Source organism: Schistocerca serialis, chromosome 4 (assembly GCF_023864345.2).
Source record: "Schistocerca serialis cubense isolate TAMUIC-IGC-003099 chromosome 4, iqSchSeri2.2, whole genome shotgun sequence".
NCBI lineage: Eukaryota > Metazoa > Arthropoda > Insecta > Orthoptera > Acrididae > Schistocerca > Schistocerca serialis.
The window spans coordinates 36196915-36215948 of record NC_064641.1 but is presented as its reverse complement, the minus strand read 5'-3'; the positions used below and the strand labels follow the sequence as shown (position 1 = coordinate 36215948).

The 19034-nt window shown below is 51.0% G+C and overlaps 29 non-coding genes across 29 annotated transcripts; 23 read left to right on the top strand and 6 right to left on the bottom strand.

The window, feature by feature from the left end:
• The first annotated feature begins 26 nt into the window (after window positions 1–26).
• Window positions 27–99, top strand: Trnam-cau (transfer RNA methionine (anticodon CAU)). The gene has a single exon. It is a non-coding gene; the product is annotated as a tRNA-Met (tRNA).
• A 308-nt stretch (window positions 100–407) lies between these two features.
• Window positions 408–479, top strand: Trnae-uuc (transfer RNA glutamic acid (anticodon UUC)). Its single transcript has one exon. It is a non-coding gene; the product is annotated as a tRNA-Glu (tRNA).
• A 296-nt stretch (window positions 480–775) lies between these two features.
• On the top strand, window positions 776–848 carry Trnak-uuu (transfer RNA lysine (anticodon UUU)). Its single transcript has one exon. It is a non-coding gene; the product is annotated as a tRNA-Lys (tRNA).
• A 139-nt stretch (window positions 849–987) lies between these two features.
• On the top strand, window positions 988–1069 carry Trnas-aga (transfer RNA serine (anticodon AGA)). Its single transcript has one exon. It is a non-coding gene; the product is annotated as a tRNA-Ser (tRNA).
• Window positions 1070–1336: 267 nt separating this feature from the next.
• Trnag-ucc (transfer RNA glycine (anticodon UCC)) lies at window positions 1337–1408 on the bottom strand. The gene has a single exon. It is a non-coding gene; the product is annotated as a tRNA-Gly (tRNA).
• Window positions 1409–2385: 977 nt separating this feature from the next.
• Trnam-cau (transfer RNA methionine (anticodon CAU)) lies at window positions 2386–2458 on the top strand. The gene has a single exon. It is a non-coding gene; the product is annotated as a tRNA-Met (tRNA).
• Window positions 2459–2766: 308 nt separating this feature from the next.
• Trnae-uuc (transfer RNA glutamic acid (anticodon UUC)) lies at window positions 2767–2838 on the top strand. Its single transcript has one exon. It is a non-coding gene; the product is annotated as a tRNA-Glu (tRNA).
• A 296-nt stretch (window positions 2839–3134) lies between these two features.
• Window positions 3135–3207, top strand: Trnak-uuu (transfer RNA lysine (anticodon UUU)). The gene has a single exon. It is a non-coding gene; the product is annotated as a tRNA-Lys (tRNA).
• A 139-nt stretch (window positions 3208–3346) lies between these two features.
• On the top strand, window positions 3347–3428 carry Trnas-aga (transfer RNA serine (anticodon AGA)). The gene has a single exon. It is a non-coding gene; the product is annotated as a tRNA-Ser (tRNA).
• A 267-nt stretch (window positions 3429–3695) lies between these two features.
• Trnag-ucc (transfer RNA glycine (anticodon UCC)) lies at window positions 3696–3767 on the bottom strand. The gene has a single exon. It is a non-coding gene; the product is annotated as a tRNA-Gly (tRNA).
• Window positions 3768–4745: 978 nt separating this feature from the next.
• Window positions 4746–4818, top strand: Trnam-cau (transfer RNA methionine (anticodon CAU)). Its single transcript has one exon. It is a non-coding gene; the product is annotated as a tRNA-Met (tRNA).
• A 308-nt stretch (window positions 4819–5126) lies between these two features.
• On the top strand, window positions 5127–5198 carry Trnae-uuc (transfer RNA glutamic acid (anticodon UUC)). Its single transcript has one exon. It is a non-coding gene; the product is annotated as a tRNA-Glu (tRNA).
• A 296-nt stretch (window positions 5199–5494) lies between these two features.
• Trnak-uuu (transfer RNA lysine (anticodon UUU)) lies at window positions 5495–5567 on the top strand. Its single transcript has one exon. It is a non-coding gene; the product is annotated as a tRNA-Lys (tRNA).
• Window positions 5568–5706: 139 nt separating this feature from the next.
• On the top strand, window positions 5707–5788 carry Trnas-aga (transfer RNA serine (anticodon AGA)). The gene has a single exon. It is a non-coding gene; the product is annotated as a tRNA-Ser (tRNA).
• Window positions 5789–6041: 253 nt separating this feature from the next.
• Trnag-ucc (transfer RNA glycine (anticodon UCC)) lies at window positions 6042–6113 on the bottom strand. The gene has a single exon. It is a non-coding gene; the product is annotated as a tRNA-Gly (tRNA).
• Window positions 6114–7091: 978 nt separating this feature from the next.
• Window positions 7092–7164, top strand: Trnam-cau (transfer RNA methionine (anticodon CAU)). Its single transcript has one exon. It is a non-coding gene; the product is annotated as a tRNA-Met (tRNA).
• Window positions 7165–7472: 308 nt separating this feature from the next.
• Window positions 7473–7544, top strand: Trnae-uuc (transfer RNA glutamic acid (anticodon UUC)). The gene has a single exon. It is a non-coding gene; the product is annotated as a tRNA-Glu (tRNA).
• A 296-nt stretch (window positions 7545–7840) lies between these two features.
• Trnak-uuu (transfer RNA lysine (anticodon UUU)) lies at window positions 7841–7913 on the top strand. The gene has a single exon. It is a non-coding gene; the product is annotated as a tRNA-Lys (tRNA).
• Window positions 7914–8052: 139 nt separating this feature from the next.
• On the top strand, window positions 8053–8134 carry Trnas-aga (transfer RNA serine (anticodon AGA)). The gene has a single exon. It is a non-coding gene; the product is annotated as a tRNA-Ser (tRNA).
• A 253-nt stretch (window positions 8135–8387) lies between these two features.
• On the bottom strand, window positions 8388–8459 carry Trnag-ucc (transfer RNA glycine (anticodon UCC)). Its single transcript has one exon. It is a non-coding gene; the product is annotated as a tRNA-Gly (tRNA).
• Window positions 8460–9437: 978 nt separating this feature from the next.
• Trnam-cau (transfer RNA methionine (anticodon CAU)) lies at window positions 9438–9510 on the top strand. The gene has a single exon. It is a non-coding gene; the product is annotated as a tRNA-Met (tRNA).
• Window positions 9511–9818: 308 nt separating this feature from the next.
• Window positions 9819–9890, top strand: Trnae-uuc (transfer RNA glutamic acid (anticodon UUC)). Its single transcript has one exon. It is a non-coding gene; the product is annotated as a tRNA-Glu (tRNA).
• Window positions 9891–10186: 296 nt separating this feature from the next.
• Trnak-uuu (transfer RNA lysine (anticodon UUU)) lies at window positions 10187–10259 on the top strand. Its single transcript has one exon. It is a non-coding gene; the product is annotated as a tRNA-Lys (tRNA).
• A 139-nt stretch (window positions 10260–10398) lies between these two features.
• Trnas-aga (transfer RNA serine (anticodon AGA)) lies at window positions 10399–10480 on the top strand. The gene has a single exon. It is a non-coding gene; the product is annotated as a tRNA-Ser (tRNA).
• A 267-nt stretch (window positions 10481–10747) lies between these two features.
• Window positions 10748–10819, bottom strand: Trnag-ucc (transfer RNA glycine (anticodon UCC)). Its single transcript has one exon. It is a non-coding gene; the product is annotated as a tRNA-Gly (tRNA).
• Window positions 10820–11798: 979 nt separating this feature from the next.
• On the top strand, window positions 11799–11871 carry Trnam-cau (transfer RNA methionine (anticodon CAU)). Its single transcript has one exon. It is a non-coding gene; the product is annotated as a tRNA-Met (tRNA).
• Window positions 11872–17999: 6128 nt separating this feature from the next.
• Window positions 18000–18072, top strand: Trnak-uuu (transfer RNA lysine (anticodon UUU)). The gene has a single exon. It is a non-coding gene; the product is annotated as a tRNA-Lys (tRNA).
• Window positions 18073–18211: 139 nt separating this feature from the next.
• Window positions 18212–18293, top strand: Trnas-aga (transfer RNA serine (anticodon AGA)). Its single transcript has one exon. It is a non-coding gene; the product is annotated as a tRNA-Ser (tRNA).
• Window positions 18294–18560: 267 nt separating this feature from the next.
• Window positions 18561–18632, bottom strand: Trnag-ucc (transfer RNA glycine (anticodon UCC)). Its single transcript has one exon. It is a non-coding gene; the product is annotated as a tRNA-Gly (tRNA).
• Window positions 18633–19034: the final 402 nt, after the last annotated feature.

The following is a 19034-nucleotide window of genomic DNA, read 5'->3' as shown; positions in this document are numbered from 1 at the left end:
GTTTCCTGTAACGTTACTTGCAACGTGCCTCGGTAGCGCAGTAGGTAGCGCGTAAGTCTCATAATCTTAAGGTCGTGAGTTCGATCCTCACCCGGGGCATTTAATTTGCTGTACATCAAGGCTGAATTAACGGCGTTGCTGTTGCTAGGGAACGAACTTAATTGTCGTTCGTTATCCACAAGGAGTCTACGCCCCAGCGTCAATATGTTTATTTCCAATTATGACAACGTACAACTTTGATCTTTCTCTTCCCTTGTTAGGAGTAAAATAATGAATAGTCAATTTCGAGCTGTGCGCCATGCCAGTCTGTAGGCGCAAATATGCTCGCAAACGGAGAACTGCACTGAGTCGAGATTCAGCACGAAATACGAGAGGAGACGGAGAAAACCTCACGCTTATCGAGCAAATCCGGTGTGGTCTAGTGGCTAGGATACCTGGCTTTCACCCAGGAGGCCCGGGTTCGATTCCCGGTACCGGAACGGAATTTTTTGCGCACACAACGCTCCACGTTTTGGCCTTCGAACTGTCGTTTGTCGCCCACCTTCCGAAGCTTCGACCGAACGTAATCGGGGAAAACAGGCACATGATGCAATTACTGTCGGCACCGGAATAAAGGGAGAAGAGGCTCTGGTCCGCTGTTGGGCTGCTACCAGCGTCAGTGGGAAGTCGGTGAAGTCGCCAGTTGCGCCAGAAGCCAGAAATTACCGTAGTACGCCTACACACGCGTTCCAGTTATTTACATTGCTTGCAGCCGCTCCATCCACAACGAGCGTGAGCCCGGATAGCTCAGTCGGTAGAGCATTAGGCTTTTAACCTAAGGGTCCAGGGTTCAAGTCCCTGTCCGTGCGAAGATTTTAACGTTTCCGTAATGGCTCGTCTCGTAGCGATGGTAACCCTGCCGTAATCAGTGCACGGAGTTCGTTTCCTGTCAACATTCTGCGCAGACCGGTTTGATTCTTCACGATTCCAGGGAAACTTCAGTTACGAGCAGTCGTGGCCGAGTGGTTAAGGCGTCTGACTAGAAATCAGATTCCCTCTGGGAGCGTAGGTTCGAGTCCTACCGACTGCGTCGGTTTTTTTCTTTAAGAACAACGAGCAGAAAATTTCGCAGATTGCCTGTCGTTTTGGTACCTCTCCACACCTCGCCTCTCTCAGCCGTTTATAGTGCCTGTCCTTTTGATAAGGGCGAATTCCAAGCGTCAGCTTTCGCGTCAGCCGAGCAAAGTCGGGACAAGTCGGGACATACTACAGGATGGTCTGCGTGGAGCTACGACGAAAAAAACCTTCATTTAACAGCACGCGGCTCACATACTCATACGAAAAAACCAGCGCCACTTGCGGCGGCCGGGAATCGAACCCGGATCAACTGCTTGGAAGGCAACTATGCTCACCATTACACCACCACCGCACAGGCGCTGCTCGCAACGCCCCGCTGTGTCGGCTTCCTGCCCGCCAGCAGCGGCCCACGGTGATAGTAGCTGCAGGCGCTTTACGAGGTAGGAGGGTGCATCCACACGCATTCGGGTAGCGCCTCCACGCACGCTGCGTCTTTGGGCAAGACTAGCCGCCGCGGCCGCAAGGTTACTCACACGATAGAGATGAGCATTCGTTTTAAGGCAGTGTAGTGGAGCACTCCGCGTGTGTAGCACTTTTTTCGGTTGTATCCGACGTCGCTGGGTGGCAATCCCACTTTCCCCTGCAGAAAAGTACTCGGGAAGCACGGGCAGCTTGTCGAGCATCGGTGGTTCAATGGCATGTGCCTCAGCAGTGCAGTAGGCAGCGCGTAAGTCTCATAATCTTAAGGCTTGCCGGCACGATAGCTCAGCGTGTTCGGTCTGAGAGTTATCTGCCCTCTGTAATAAAAGACCGAGTCAACGATGAACATGAACGGGCGCCATCGGACGTCCGCCCCCAACAAATGCAACGAAAGAAATGAGAACAAAAAAAAAAAATTGGTGAATGCTCGCTTAGCATGCGGACGGCCCGGGTTCGATTCCCGGCCGATGCATCGTTCTGCTGTTCTCGCTATAATGCTGCCGCGCCGATTCTTCGCCTGAGCTGCGTCAGCCTCAGGAATGTATAGCGGGATTCGCTGTGAGAAGAACCATACACGCAGCACGCAATAGACCGTACTTGAACGGTCGCGTGCTATTTCTGAACTCTGACGACGGCCTGGCCCAACAGGCCGCTGTGTTTAGGTGCCGCAAGGGCGATGTACTGTAACCTCGGGCAGTGCTGCGTTCCGTTGAAAAAGCTGCGGCAGCAGTTTAATCTAGCAAGTAGGGAAAGCACGTGTAGCAACACAACAGATTCTTGAGAAAGCGCAAACTGTCTATCTCTAATATGAGAGACTTACCAAGTTTCCTGTAACGTTACTTGCAACGTGCCTCGGTAGCGCAGTAGGTAGCGCGTAAGTCTCATAATCTTAAGGTCGTGAGTTCGATCCTCACCCGGGGCATTTAATTTGCTGTACATCAAGGCTGAATTAACGGCGTTGCTGTTGCTAGGGAACGAACTTAATTGTCGTTCGTTATCCACAAGGAGTCTACGCCCCAGCGTCAATATGTTTATTTCCAATTATGACAACGTACAACTTTGATCTTTCTCTTCCCTTGTTAGGAGTAAAATAATGAATAGTCAATTTCGAGCTGTGCGCCATGCCAGTCTGTAGGCGCAAATATGCTCGCAAACGGAGAACTGCACTGAGTCGAGATTCAGCACGAAATACGAGAGGAGACGGAGAAAACCTCACGCTTATCGAGCAAATCCGGTGTGGTCTAGTGGCTAGGATACCTGGCTTTCACCCAGGAGGCCCGGGTTCGATTCCCGGTACCGGAACGGAATTTTTTGCGCACACAACGCTCCACGTTTTGGCCTTCGAACTGTCGTTTGTCGCCCACCTTCCGAAGCTTCGACCGAACGTAATCGGGGAAAACAGGCACATGATGCAATTACTGTCGGCACCGGAATAAAGGGAGAAGAGGCTCTGGTCCGCTGTTGGGCTGCTACCAGCGTCAGTGGGAAGTCGGTGAAGTCGCCAGTTGCGCCAGAAGCCAGAAATTACCGTAGTACGCCTACACACGCGTTCCAGTTATTTACATTGCTTGCAGCCGCTCCATCCACAACGAGCGTGAGCCCGGATAGCTCAGTCGGTAGAGCATTAGGCTTTTAACCTAAGGGTCCAGGGTTCAAGTCCCTGTCCGGGCGAAGATTTTAACGTTTCCGTAATGGCTCGTCTCGTAGCGATGGTAACCCTGCCGTAATCAGTGCACGGAGTTCGTTTCCTGTCAACATTCTGCGCAGACCGGTTTGATTCTTCACGATTCCAGGGAAACTTCAGTTACGAGCAGTCGTGGCCGAGTGGTTAAGGCGTCTGACTAGAAATCAGATTCCCTCTGGGAGCGTAGGTTCGAGTCCTACCGACTGCGTCGGTTTTTTTCTTTAAGAACAACGAGCAGAAAATTTTGCAGATTGCCTGTCGTTTTGGTACCTCTCCACACCTCGCCTCTCTCAGCCGTTTATAGTGCCTGTCCTTTTGATAAGGGCGAATTCCAAGCGTCAGCTTTCGCGTCAGCCGAGCAAAGTCGGGACAAGTCGGGACATACTACAGGATGGTCTGCGTGGAGCTACGACGAAAAAAACCTTCATTTAACAGCACGCGGCTCACATACTCATACGAAAAAACCAGCTCCACTTGCGGCGGCCGGGAATCGAACCCGGATCAACTGTTTGGAAGGCAACTATGCTCACCATTACACCACCACCGCACAGGCGCTGCTCGCAACGCCCCGCTGTGTCGGCTTCCTGCCCGCCAGCAGCGGCCCACGGTGATAGTAGCTGCAGGCGCTTTACGAGGTAGGAGGGTGCATCCACACGCATTCGGGTAGCGCCTCCACGCACGCTGCGTCTTTGGGCAAGACTAGCCGCCGCGGCCGCAAGGTTACTCACACGATAGAGATGAGCATTCGTTTTAAGGCAGTGTAGTGGAGCACTCCGCGTGTGTAGCACTTTTTTCGGTTGTATCCGACGTCGCTGGGTGGCAATCCCACTTTCCCCTGCAGAAAAGTACTCGGGAAGCACGGGCAGCTTGTCGAGCATCGGTGGTTCAATTGCATGTGCCTCAGCAGTGCAGTAGGCAGCGCGTAAGTCTCATAATCTTAAGGCTTGCCGGCACGATAGCTCAGCGTGTTCGGTCTGAGAGTTATCTGCCCTCTGTAATAAAAGACCGAGTCAACGATGAACATGAACGGGCGCCATCGGACGTCCGCCCCCAACAAATGCAACGAAAGAAATGAGAACAAAAAAAAAAAAATTGGTGAATGCTCGCTTAGCATGCGGACGGCCCGGGTTCGATTCCCGGCCGATGCATCGTTCTGCTGTTCTCGCTATAATGCTGCCGCGCCGATTCTTCGCCTGAGCTGCGTCAGCCTCAGGAATGTATAGCGGGATTCGCTGTGAGAAGAACCATACACGCAGCACGCAATAGACCGTACTTGAACGGTCGCGTGCTATTTCTGAACTCTGACGACGGCCTGGCCCAACAGGCCGCTGTGTTTAGGTGCCGCAAGGGCGATGTACTGTAACCTCGGGCAGTGCTGCGTTCCGTTGAAAAAGCTGCGGCAGCAGTTTAATCTAGCAAGTAGGGAAAGCACGTGTAGCAACACAACAGATTCTTGAGAAAGCGCAAACTGTCTATCTCTAATATGAGAGACTTACCAAGTTTCCTGTAACGTTACTTGCAACGTGCCTCGGTAGCGCAGTAGGTAGCGCGTAAGTCTCATAATCTTAAGGTCGTGAGTTCGATCCTCACCCGGGGCATTTAATTTGCTGTACATCAAGGCTGAATTAACGGCGTTGCTGTTGCTAGGGAACGAACTTAATTGTCGTTCGTTATCCACAAGGAGTCTACGCCCCAGCGTCAATATGTTTATTTCCAATTATGACAACGTACAACTTTGATCTTTCTCTTCCCTTGTTAGGAGTAAAATAATGAATAGTCAATTTCGAGCTGTGCGCCATGCCAGTCTGTAGGCGCAAATATGCTCGCAAACGGAGAACTGCACTGAGTCGAGATTCAGCACGAAATACGAGAGGAGACGGAGAAAACCTCACGCTTATCGAGCAAATCCGGTGTGGTCTAGTGGCTAGGATACCTGGCTTTCACCCAGGAGGCCCGGGTTCGATTCCCGGTACCGGAACGGAAGTTTTTGCGCACACAACGCTCCACGTTTTGGCCTTCGAACTGTCGTTTGTCGCCCACCTTCCGAAGCTTCGACCGAACGTAATCGGGGAAAACAGGCACATGATGCAATTACTGTCGGCACCGGAATAAAGGGAGAAGAGGCTCTGGTCCGCTGTTGGGCTGCTACCAGCGTCAGTGGGAAGTCGGTGAAGTCGCCAGTTGCGCCAGAAGCCAGAAATTACCGTAGTACGCCTACACACGCGTTCCAGTTATTTACATTGCTTGCAGCCGCTCCATCCACAACGAGCGTGAGCCCGGATAGCTCAGTCGGTAGAGCATTAGGCTTTTAACCTAAGGGTCCAGGGTTCAAGTCCCTATCCGGGCGAAGATTTTAACGTTTCCGTAATGGCTCGTCTCGTAGCGATGGTAACCCTGCCGTAATCAGTGCACGGAGTTCGTTTCCTGTCAACATTCTGCGCAGACCGGTTTGATTCTTCACGATTCCAGGGAAACTTCAGTTACGAGCAGTCGTGGCCGAGTGGTTAAGGCGTCTGACTAGAAATCAGATTCCCTCTGGGAGCGTAGGTTCGAGTCCTACCGACTGCGTCGGTTTTTTTCTTTAAGAACAACGAGCAGAAAATTTTGCAGATTGCCTGTCGTTTTGGTACCTCTCCACACCTCGCCTCTCTCAGCCGTTTATAGTGCCTGTCCTTTTGATAAGGGCGAATTCCAAGCGTCAGCTTTCGCGTCGGGACAAGTCGGGACATACTACAGGATGGTCTGCGTGGAGCTACGACGAAAAAAACCTTCATTTAACAGCACGCGGCTCACATACTCATACGAAAAAACCAGCGCCACTTGCGGCGGCCGGGAATCGAACCCGGATCAACTGTTTGGAAGGCAACTATGCTCACCATTACACCACCACCGCACAGGCGCTGCTCGCAACGCCCCGCTGTGTCGGCTTCCTGCCCGCCAGCAGCGGCCCACGGTGATAGTAGCTGCAGGCGCTTTACGAGGTAGGAGGGTGCATCCACACGCATTCGGGTAGCGCCTCCACGCACGCTGCGTCTTTGGGCAAGACTAGCCGCCGCGGCCGCAAGGTTACTCACACGATAGAGATGAGCATTCGTTTTAAGGCAGTGTAGTGGAGCACTCCGCGTGTGTAGCACTTTTTTCGGTTGTATCCGACGTCGCTGGGTGGCAATCCCACTTTCCCCTGCAGAAAAGTACTCGGGAAGCACGGGCAGCTTGTCGAGCATCGGTGGTTCAATGGCATGTGCCTCAGCAGTGCAGTAGGCAGCGCGTAAGTCTCATAATCTTAAGGCTTGCCGGCACGATAGCTCAGCGTGTTCGGTCTGAGAGTTATCTGCCCTCTGTAATAAAAGACCGAGTCAACGATGAACATGAACGGGCGCCATCGGACGTCCGCCCCCAACAAATGCAACGAAAGAAATGAGAACAAAAAAAAAAAAATTGGTGAATGCTCGCTTAGCATGCGGACGGCCCGGGTTCGATTCCCGGCCGATGCATCGTTCTGCTGTTCTCGCTATAATGCTGCCGCGCCGATTCTTCGCCTGAGCTGCGTCAGCCTCAGGAATGTATAGCGGGATTCGCTGTGAGAAGAACCATACACGCAGCACGCAATAGACCGTACTTGAACGGTCGCGTGCTATTTCTGAACTCTGACGACGGCCTGGCCCAACAGGCCGCTGTGTTTAGGTGCCGCAATGGCGATGTACTGTAACCTCGGGCAGTGCTGCGTTCCGTTGAAAAAGCTGCGGCAGCAGTTTAATCTAGCAAGTAGGGAAAGCACGTGTAGCAACACAACAGATTCTTGAGAAAGCGCAAACTGTCTATCTCTAATATGAGAGACTTACCAAGTTTCCTGTAACGTTACTTGCAACGTGCCTCGGTAGCGCAGTAGGTAGCGCGTAAGTGTCATAATCTTAAGGTCGTGAGTTCGATCCTCACCCGGGGCATTTAATTTGCTGTACATCAAGGCTGAATTAACGGCGTTGCTGTTGCTAGGGAACGAACTTAATTGTCGTTCGTTATCCACAAGGAGTCTACGCCCCAGCGTCAATATGTTTATTTCCAATTATGACAACGTACAACTTTGATCTTTCTCTTCCCTTGTTAGGAGTAAAATAATGAATAGTCAATTTCGAGCTGTGCGCCATGCCAGTCTGTAGGCGCAAATATGCTCGCAAACGGAGAACTGCACTGAGTCGAGATTCAGCACGAAATACGAGAGGAGACGGAGAAAACCTCACGCTTATCGAGCAAATCCGGTGTGGTCTAGTGGCTAGGATACCTGGCTTTCACCCAGGAGGCCCGGGTTCGATTCCCGGTACCGGAACGGAAGTTTTTGCGCACACAACGCTCCACGTTTTGGCCTTCGAACTGTCGTTTGTCGCCCACCTTCCGAAGCTTCGACCGAACGTAATCGGGGAAAACAGGCACATGATGCAATTACTGTCGGCACCGGAATAAAGGGAGAAGAGGCTCTGGTCCGCTGTTGGGCTGCTACCAGCGTCAGTGGGAAGTCGGTGAAGTCGCCAGTTGCGCCAGAAGCCAGAAATTACCGTAGTACGCCTACACACGCGTTCCAGTTATTTACATTGCTTGCAGCCGCTCCATCCACAACGAGCGTGAGCCCGGATAGCTCAGTCGGTAGAGCATTAGGCTTTTAACCTAAGGGTCCAGGGTTCAAGTCCCTGTCCGGGCGAAGATTTTAACGTTTCCGTAATGGCTCGTCTCGTAGCGATGGTAACCCTGCCGTAATCAGTGCACGGAGTTCGTTTCCTGTCAACATTCTGCGCAGACCGGTTTGATTCTTCACGATTCCAGGGAAACTTCAGTTACGAGCAGTCGTGGCCGAGTGGTTAAGGCGTCTGACTAGAAATCAGATTCCCTCTGGGAGCGTAGGTTCGAGTCCTACCGACTGCGTCGGTTTTTTTCTTTAAGAACAACGAGCAGAAAATTTTGCAGATTGCCTGTCGTTTTGGTACCTCTCCACACCTCGCCTCTCTCAGCCGTTTATAGTGCCTGTCCTTTTGATAAGGGCGAATTCCAAGCGTCAGCTTTCGCGTCGGGACAAGTCGGGACATACTACAGGATGGTCTGCGTGGAGCTACGACGAAAAAAACCTTCATTTAACAGCACGCGGCTCACATACTCATACGAAAAAACCAGCGCCACTTGCGGCGGCCGGGAATCGAACCCGGATCAACTGTTTGGAAGGCAACTATGCTCACCATTACACCACCACCGCACAGGCGCTGCTCGCAACGCCCCGCTGTGTCGGCTTCCTGCCCGCCAGCAGCGGCCCACGGTGATAGTAGCTGCAGGCGCTTTACGAGGTAGGAGGGTGCATCCACACGCATTCGGGTAGCGCCTCCACGCACGCTGCGTCTTTGGGCAAGACTAGCCGCCGCGGCCGCAAGGTTACTCACACGATAGAGATGAGCATTCGTTTTAAGGCAGTGTAGTGGAGCACTCCGCGTGTGTAGCACTTTTTTCGGTTGTATCCGACGTCGCTGGGTGGCAATCCCACTTTCCCCTGCAGAAAAGTACTCGGGAAGCACGGGCAGCTTGTCGAGCATCGGTGGTTCAATGGCATGTGCCTCAGCAGTGCAGTAGGCAGCGCGTAAGTCTCATAATCTTAAGGCTTGCCGGCACGATAGCTCAGCGTGTTCGGTCTGAGAGTTATCTGCCCTCTGTAATAAAAGACCGAGTCAACGATGAACATGAACGGGCGCCATCGGACGTCCGCCCCCAACAAATGCAACGAAAGAAATGAGAACAAAAAAAAAAAAATTGGTGAATGCTCGCTTAGCATGCGGACGGCCCGGGTTCGATTCCCGGCCGATGCATCGTTCTGCTGTTCTCGCTATAATGCTGCCGCGCCGATTCTTCGCCTGAGCTGCGTCAGCCTCAGGAATGTATAGCGGGATTCGCTGTGAGAAGAACCATACACGCAGCACGCAATAGACCGTACTTGAACGGTCGCGTGCTATTTCTGAACTCTGACGACGGCCTGGCCCAACAGGCCGCTGTGTTTAGGTGCCGCAATGGCGATGTACTGTAACCTCGGGCAGTGCTGCGTTCCGTTGAAAAAGCTGCGGCAGCAGTTTAATCTAGCAAGTAGGGAAAGCACGTGTAGCAACACAACAGATTCTTGAGAAAGCGCAAACTGTCTATCTCTAATATGAGAGACTTACCAAGTTTCCTGTAACGTTACTTGCAACGTGCCTCGGTAGCGCAGTAGGTAGCGCGTAAGTGTCATAATCTTAAGGTCGTGAGTTCGATCCTCACCCGGGGCATTTAATTTGCTGTACATCAAGGCTGAATTAACGGCGTTGCTGTTGCTAGGGAACGAACTTAATTGTCGTTCGTTATCCACAAGGAGTCTACGCCCCAGCGTCAATATGTTTATTTCCAATTATGACAACGTACAACTTTGATCTTTCTCTTCCCTTGTTAGGAGTAAAATAATGAATAGTCAATTTCGAGCTGTGCGCCATGCCAGTCTGTAGGCGCAAATATGCTCGCAAACGGAGAACTGCACTGAGTCGAGATTCAGCACGAAATACGAGAGGAGACGGAGAAAACCTCACGCTTATCGAGCAAATCCGGTGTGGTCTAGTGGCTAGGATACCTGGCTTTCACCCAGGAGGCCCGGGTTCGATTCCCGGTACCGGAACGGAAGTTTTTGCGCACACAACGCTCCACGTTTTGGCCTTCGAACTGTCGTTTGTCGCCCACCTTCCGAAGCTTCGACCGAACGTAATCGGGGAAAACAGGCACATGATGCAATTACTGTCGGCACCGGAATAAAGGGAGAAGAGGCTCTGGTCCGCTGTTGGGCTGCTACCAGCGTCAGTGGGAAGTCGGTGAAGTCGCCAGTTGCGCCAGAAGCCAGAAATTACCGTAGTACGCCTACACACGCGTTCCAGTTATTTACATTGCTTGCAGCCGCTCCATCCACAACGAGCGTGAGCCCGGATAGCTCAGTCGGTAGAGCATTAGGCTTTTAACCTAAGGGTCCAGGGTTCAAGTCCCTGTCCGGGCGAAGATTTTAACGTTTCCGTAATGGCTCGTCTCGTAGCGATGGTAACCCTGCCGTAATCAGTGCACGGAGTTCGTTTCCTGTCAACATTCTGCGCAGACCGGTTTGATTCTTCACGATTCCAGGGAAACTTCAGTTACGAGCAGTCGTGGCCGAGTGGTTAAGGCGTCTGACTAGAAATCAGATTCCCTCTGGGAGCGTAGGTTCGAGTCCTACCGACTGCGTCGGTTTTTTTCTTTAAGAACAACGAGCAGAAAATTTTGCAGATTGCCTGTCGTTTTGGTACCTCTCCACACCTCGCCTCTCTCAGCCGTTTATAGTGCCTGTCCTTTTGATAAGGGCGAATTCCAAGCGTCAGCTTTCGCGTCAGCCGAGCAAAGTCGGGACAAGTCGGGACATACTACAGGATGGTCTGCGTGGAGCTACGACGAAAAAAACCTTCATTTAACAGCACGCGGCTCACATACTCATACGAAAAAACCAGCGCCACTTGCGGCGGCCGGGAATCGAACCCGGATCAACTGTTTGGAAGGCAACTATGCTCACCATTACACCACCACCGCACAGGCGCTGCTCGCAACGCCCCGCTGTGTCGGCTTCCTGCCCGCCAGCAGCGGCCCACGGTGATAGTAGCTGCAGGCGCTTTACGAGGTAGGAGGGTGCATCCACACGCATTCGGGTAGCGCCTCCACGCACGCTGCGTCTTTGGGCAAGACTAGCCGCCGCGGCCGCAAGGTTACTCACACGATAGAGATGAGCATTCGTTTTAAGGCAGTGTAGTGGAGCACTCCGCGTGTGTAGCACTTTTTTCGGTTGTATCCGACGTCGCTGGGTGGCAATCCCACTTTCCCCTGCAGAAAAGTACTCGGGAAGCACGGGCAGCTTGTCGAGCATCGGTGGTTCAATGGCATGTGCCTCAGCAGTGCAGTAGGCAGCGCGTAAGTCTCATAATCTTAAGGCTTGCCGGCACGATAGCTCAGCGTGTTCGGTCTGAGAGTTATCTGCCCTCTGTAATAAAAGACCGAGTCAACGATGAACATGAACGGGCGCCATCGGACGTCCGCCCCCAACAAATGCAACGAAAGAAATGAGAACAAAAAAAAAAAAAATTGGTGAATGCTCGCTTAGCATGCGGACGGCCCGGGTTCGATTCCCGGCCGATGCATCGTTCTGCTGTTCTCGCTATAATGCTGCCGCGCCGATTCTTCGCCTGAGCTGCGTCAGCCTCAGGAATGTATAGCGGGATTCGCTGTGAGAAGAACCATACACGCAGCACGCAATAGACCGTACTTGAACGGTCGCGTGCTATTTCTGAACTCTGACGACGGCCTGGCCCAACAGGCCGCTGTGTTTAGGTGCCGCAATGGCGATGTACTGTAACCTCGGGCAGTGCTGCGTTCCGTTGAAAAAGCTGCGGCAGCAGTTTAATCTAGCAAGTAGGGAAAGCACGTGTAGCAACACAACAGATTCTTGAGAAAGCGCAAACTGTCTATCTCTAATATGAGAGACTTACCAAGTTTCCTGTAACGTTACTTGCAACGTGCCTCGGTAGCGCAGTAGGTAGCGCGTAAGTCTCATAATCTTAAGGTCGTGAGTTCGATTCTCACCCGGGGCATTTAATTTGCTGTACATCAAGGCTGAATTAACGGCGTTGCTGTTGCTAGGGAACGAACTTAATTGTCGTTCGTTATCCACAAGGAGTCTACGCCCCAGCGTCAATATGTTTATTTCCAATTATGACAACGTACAACTTTGATCTTTCTCTTCCCTTGTTAGGAGTAAAATAATGAATAGTCAATTTCGAGCTGTGCGCCATGCCAGTCTGTAGGCGCAAATATGCTCGCAAACGGAGAACTGCACTGAGTCGAGATTCAGCACGAAATACGAGAGGAGACGGAGAAAACCTCACGCTTATCGAGCAAATCCGGTGTGGTCTAGTGGCTAGGATACCTGGCTTTCACCCAGGAGACAGTTCCGCTTTAGACGCCGTGCAGTGTGGACGTGCCTAGTCTTCCGCTCCGCCGTAGCGTTACGTATAGTGGACTATCGTTTTTGTTTACGTGTTGTGTTGCAACTTCTGAGAGTGTTTCTCCGTCGTTGTTTCGTACCTTGTGTTACTTTCTGTCCTTATTTCAGTGTTTTTTGTGTAGCGGTTTCGACCGCATATTTTGAAAATGTTGTCCCAGGTTATTCCTCGTCAGGCTACAGTTAGTTTTGCTTTTGACAAGTCAACCCGCCATGTGCAACCTAGTTCTCTTGAGATACATGATTGGTTGGTAGATACCTTTGGTGTTCATTCGGATCAGGTGCACACTGCTTATTTTGATACCGAACTATATGTTTTCTTTGTTAAGTTTATGGACCCACTTCAGGTTGATAAAATTCTTTCTAAATATGGTCATCAAGTTCTCTTTCGGCATCGGGATGATTCTGTAAGTACCGTGCTGCTTTCCAATGCTTCCATCACGTATACCAATGTTCGTGTTTACAACCTTCCACCGGAGGTGGATAATGTCTATCTTAAGGAGGGTCTACAGAAGTATGGTGATGTAAAGAGCATTCGCCTTGAACGCTGGTCAAGCCAACATCGCCTGCAATGTTACAGTGGTATTCGTTCAGTCGAAATGCACGTTAAGCAGAATATTCCATCTCACCTGCAGATCGGTGGATATCGTGTCCATGTAACATATAGTGGTCAGGTTGGCACCTGTTTTTTGTGCAATGAAAGTGGTCACGTGCGTACCGACTGTCCGCGGAGAGTTTTTGTTTTAAAAAATTCTCTCGAACAGCGTCGCAAGTTAACGGTCGCTGACCTCGTTGCAGGTGGTTCTGCTCTTGGTGTAGCACAGTCCAGTGGTAGTAGCGCCCCGCCACAGGTTTTGCGCACCCCTGACACAGAATTTCCTCCTTTGCGTGCTAAATCTGATGTTGTTCCGTCTGTCCCTCAGGTGGGTGTGCCACTTTTGAATAATAAGAGGCGTCGCCCACACGATGGAAATAGTACGGATGAGGATCTCCCTGAGATGCCCCAGTCCGAGCGACCGGCATCCTCCGAGCCACTGTGTACTGTAGCTGCTCCCTGCCCTCCTGAGGTAGCGGTTCCGGTGGCGGCTGCTGGCGCCCCTCCGGCCTCCGACGCAGCTTCTCTCGAGTCGGGTCGTCGGTCGGACCTGTTGGCGCCGTCTTCCGAACCGACTTCGATGTCACAACAAGTGGAGCCGCGACAACTTCCTGCTTCGCTGCCCCATACCTCTGCCAGCGGAGCTGCTCCGCTTCCTTCCAACTCTGCGGCCTCGGACCTTCCTGCTCACGTTTCGCCTCCGTGCAGTCCATGTTTGCCGGAAGCTAGTGCAGGTGTTGACCATTCCGTTTTGTCGGATGTTTCCCCCGCGACCCCGGATCCCGCATGTGGACCGGCGCGGGTGGTGTCGGATACAGAACTTGACCCTCCTACGTCACCGGCGGCTGAAGTTTCCTTGCCCGTCAGCCGACGCAAGTTACGCGTTCAGCCGAACGTTAATGCTGTTCGTAAAAAACCGAAACGTAAGGGATCCACGGAACGGGGTAGCAGTCCCCCTCCCTCGGATGCCTCCGTCACCCCTGCTATGGACTGTGACGCTGGTGCGTCGGTGTAGGTGATTTGTTTTCTCGCTTTTCTCTCTATGGTTCAAGCATACACCTTTCTTACCTTAAATGTTAACCGTATTGAGTCCGACGTTCGCATTGCCTCTTTGCGGCAGTTTATTTACGACGCCTGTGCGGACGTAGTGTTTTTGCAGGAAGTGTTGTTTTCTGATCTCTCTCTACCTGGATTTCAAACTGTTTTTAATGTCGCGCCGGAATATTCAACAGGAACTGCTCTTTTCTTTCGAGAGGGCATTCCTATTACTGACGTTGAATTCCTTGACTCTGGCCGTGGGATTGGTTGTCGTCTTTTTGAACTCCGCCTCATTGTTTTGTATGCCCCCTCTGGTTCGGGTCACACTGTGGCTCGATCGCGCTTTTATAAAGAAGAGCTTATTTATCTTTTGCGCCAGAGTCCTCGGAGTCTCCTGCTCGGAGGCGATTTTAATTGTGTTTTACGCCCTGCAGACCAGTCCCCCAATTTTAATTATTGCCGTGATTTACATGACTTAGTTCGTACGATGCATCTGCGTGATGTTTGGGAACACAAATATCCAACCCTGGTGAAATATACGTTTTTTACCGCGTCCTCATGCAGTAGACTCGACAGATTCTATTTATCTGATTTTTTATGTGATAAAATTCTTTCTGTCGATGTTATTCCTACTAGTTTTTCTGACCATTGTGCTTTTACTGCCACTGTAAATCTTAGTCACCAACCTGCAAAACTTTATCGTTCCCAGTGGATGTTAAATGTTTCCCACCTTGCCGACAGTGCTATGGATGATGTTATAAGTGGCGTGTGGGAGCGATGTCTTCGCTCTGTCCCGCGATACCCCTCCTTGCTGGTTTGGTGGACTGCGTTTGCCAAGCCCAAGATTCGTCAGACTTTGATTTTCTACTGTGCTGCTAGGGCGCGTGATTTTAAGAACACGTATGAATATTACTACTCTGTCCTGCGTGAACTATATGACGCGGCGGGTACCTCTCCTCTGCGGATCCATGATGTTCGTAGTATTAAAGCCAAGCTCTTGAGCCTTAAACGACGACAGATGGATGGTCTGCGAGTCAAGTCGAAACCTCACTCTCTTGTTGAAGGTGAGCTGACATCCTTGTACCACCTGCTACGGCATCACACTCGTCGTCGTCGCTCCTTCATCTCTTCTCTTACGGTGGATGATGGACGACAGCTTATTGCACAGGAGGAAATGGTTCGTGCTCTTCATCAGTATTACACTAGTCTATATTCTGCCGATGATTCTGGTGAGTCTCTTTCGGATGATGTCTTTGGGGATCTAACTGCGACGATCGCGCCTGACGCGAACGGCGAATTTCTCCGGGAGTTCCAGGTAGATGAGGTTTTCGATTTTATTGCTCGCTCTCCGTCCAGTAAATCGCCGGGTCCAGACGGCCTGCCTAAAGAATTTTATCTCCGTTTTTGGCCTCTTTTGGGTGGCATTTTTACGCAGATTTTAAATGAGATTGTCAGGGGGATGGATGTGCCTGCCGATTTTAAAGTAGGGAAAATTGTTTTAATTCCGAAGTCTTCTGGTCGTTTATCTGCTGCCAATCTTCGTCCGCTCACATTGCTGAATTTTGACTACAAGACAGCTGCTAGAGCGCTCAATAGCCGGTTGTCCTCTCTGCTTCGGGGTGTGATTGGTGCACATCAATGTTGTTTTCATGATAGATCTATTCTGACACCAATAGCCGAATATCGGGATGTTGTCTCGGTTGCGGCGGTTACAAATGTACATTGTGCCTTTGCCTTCCTTGATTTTCATAAGGCTTTTGATCACGTCAGTCATGTGTTTTTAGATCGTGTTTTAGGTACAATAGGTTTTAACGCTTCATCACGTGGTGTTCTTGGCAATTTGTATAGGGGAATAACAGCTCGGGTGTCAGTCAATGGGCAGCTGACGCCGCCCATTGCTATCCGCCGCGGAGTGCCTCAGGGTAGTCCGCTCTCTATGTTTTTATTCGTATTGTCCCTGGAACCGCTGCTTCGGACTATTGCTCTCAAGCTTCAGGGTATGTCCCTCTCTGGTGGGAAGCTCTCGGTTAAGGCATATGCGGATGATGTCGTTGTTCTCCTCCGTCAACGTGATGATATCCCGTTGTTGAAAGGGGCAGTTGATGCATACTGTCGTGTCTCTGGAGCGCGTCTCAATCAGGGTAAATGTAAGTTCCTTGATATTCGAGGATTTCGCGATGCTGACGTCCCTTGGGCCACTGTTGTCGATCGCCATACGTCCTTGGGGATTATCATTGATCGGTGTCCTCTAAAAATGGCGGCTCTCAATTGGAAATCTGTCACCGAGAAGATACAGGGGGCTCTGATGGTCCATGAGCAGCGCTCTGCTACCATTTTGCAAAAAGTCAGAATTTTAGACACCTACGTTCTATGTAAAGCTTATTATGTTGCTCAGCTGTTCCCACTTCCCATGATGGTGGCGAAAAGGTTGCGCCAATTGTCTAGCAGGTTTATATGGAAGGGCCATCTATTCAAGTTACGTTACGAGGTAATGACGAAACCGCGTATCTCCGGAGGCTTGGGCCTCTCTGACATTACTCGCAAGGCGTCTGCTTTGTACGTCCGCCGAACGACTCTAATTGTTACGCAAGAAGTGACTTCGATTACATCCAGGCTTTTTACTGTTGTGCGTCCGGCGAGCCTTGCTCCACCTGTCGATGTCGGACGCCTAAATTTTAAGTTGAAACACATTCGGGAATTTTACATTGCGGTGAGTTACCTCGGTGACGTCTTCTTGCGGCGACCGGTGCCAACGACCAAGGGCTTGATTGCCCGCTGGGAGGGGCTGGCCGGTCCCAATCCAATAGAACTGGCGTCTCCATCTGTGTCCTGGAGGAACGTCTGGAAGAATGTTAGTCTGCCGATCCACTCTATGGCCGTGGCGTCCACGTGGTATAGGGTAATAAATAATTTGGTTCCCACCAATGTACGACTGCACCGTATTGGTCTTTCTGACACGGACACCTGTACTCGGTGTGGTCTCGTGGATACCCTTGAACATCGATTCACCTGCTGTGGGCACCTTGCTAATTGGCGTTGGCTCAGGAAACAACTTGCCTTTGTCACTAGGTCTGCTGAAGCCGCTTATACTATTGACATCATCGTCCGGCCCGATTCTTCCTTTTTTCCGCGAACGAAGCTCCATACCGTCATGTGGTTGATTGGCCATTTCGTACATTTTGTCAACAGTTGTCATGAAGAGGATGGACACCTAGCGTTTCGGCAGTACATGCTTACTGCTTACTGGCAGCGCTTGCGATTGCCAGGCCTCCGAGATGATTTTGCCAATATGCTTAGCCTGACATTTGAAAGAGAGGGTGTTGGCTAAGGTCACCTGTGTGAGCCATTTTCTTTTATACTGTTTCTGGATTTGCCGCCTTTATGTATGTTTCTTCTCTACACCAGGACTGAAGTTTCCGTGTTTTTTTTTTGTTTTTTTTTTTTTTTTTAATCTTTATTTCACAAAGCAGTCTACATTATATAGTCATGTTTTAGGATTTTAATTTCAGTAGTGTACTTCTTTTGAAGTGGCTGTGTTGTGGATGTTCCTTAATATTTTTTTTTTTTCAATAGACATATTTGTTAGAGGAATAATAATTACGCTTTCATTTGCTCATAATGAGCTGAGACTGAATTGCAGGCATTTATAAAAAAAAAAAAAAAAAAAAAAAAAAAAAAGTGGTTAAGGCGTAAAAAAAAAAAAAAAAAAAAAAAAAAAAAAAAAAAAAAAAGTGGCTAGGATACCTGGCTTTCACCCAGGAGGCCCGGGTTCGATTCCCGGTACCGGAACGGAAGTTTTTGCGCACACAACGCTCCACGTTTTGGCCTTCGAACTGTCGTTTGTCGCCCACCTTCCGAAGCTTCGACCGAACGTAATCGGGGAAAACAGGCACATGATGCAATTACTGTCGGCACCGGAATAAAGGGAGAAGAGGCTCTGGTCCGCTGTTGGGCTGCTACCAGCGTCAGTGGGAAGTCGGTGAAGTCGCCAGTTGCGCCAGAAGCCAGAAATTACCGTAGTACGCCTACACACGCGTTCCAGTTATTTACATTGCTTGCAGCCGCTCCATCCACAACGAGCGTGAGCCCGGATAGCTCAGTCGGTAGAGCATTAGGCTTTTAACCTAAGGGTCCAGGGTTCAAGTCCCTGTCCGGGCGAAGATTTTAACGTTTCCGTAATGGCTCGTCTCGTAGCGATGGTAACCCTGCCGTAATCAGTGCACGGAGTTCGTTTCCTGTCAACATTCTGCGCAGACCGGTTTGATTCTTCACGATTCCAGGGAAACTTCAGTTACGAGCAGTCGTGGCCGAGTGGTTAAGGCGTCTGACTAGAAATCAGATTCCCTCTGGGAGCGTAGGTTCGAGTCCTACCGACTGCGTCGGTTTTTTTCTTTAAGAACAACGAGCAGAAAATTTCGCAGATTGCCTGTCGTTTTGGTACCTCTCCACACCTCGCCTCTCTCAGCCGTTTATAGTGCCTGTCCTTTTGATAAGGGCGAATTCCAAGCGTCAGCTTTCGCGTCAGCCGAGCAAAGTCGGGACAAGTCGGGACATACTACAGGATGGTCTGCGTGGAGCTACGACGAAAAAAACCTTCATTTAACAGCACGCGGCTCACATACTCATACGAAAAAACCAGCGCCACTTGCGGCGGCCGGGAATCGAACCCGGATCAACTGTTTGGAAGGCAACTATGCTCACCATTACACCACCACCGCACAGGCGCTGCTCGCAACGCCCCGCTGTGTCGGCTTCCTGCCCGCCAGCAGCGGCCCACGGTGATAGTAGCTGCAGGCGCTTTACGAGGTAGGAGGGTGCATCCACACGCATTCGGGTAGCGCCTCCACGCACGCTGCGTCTTTGGGCAAGACTAGCCGCCGCGGCCGCAAGGTTACTCACACGATAGAGATGAGCATTCGTTTTAAGGCAGTGTAGTGGAGCACTCCGCGTGTGTAGCACTTTTTTCGGTTGTATCCGACGTCGCTGGGTGGCAATCCCACTTTCCCCTGCAGAAAAGTACTCGGGAAGCACGGGCAGCTTGTCGAGCATCGGTGGTTCAATGGCATGTGCCTCAGCAGTGCAGTAGGCAGCGCGTAAGTCTCATAATCTTAAGGCTTGCC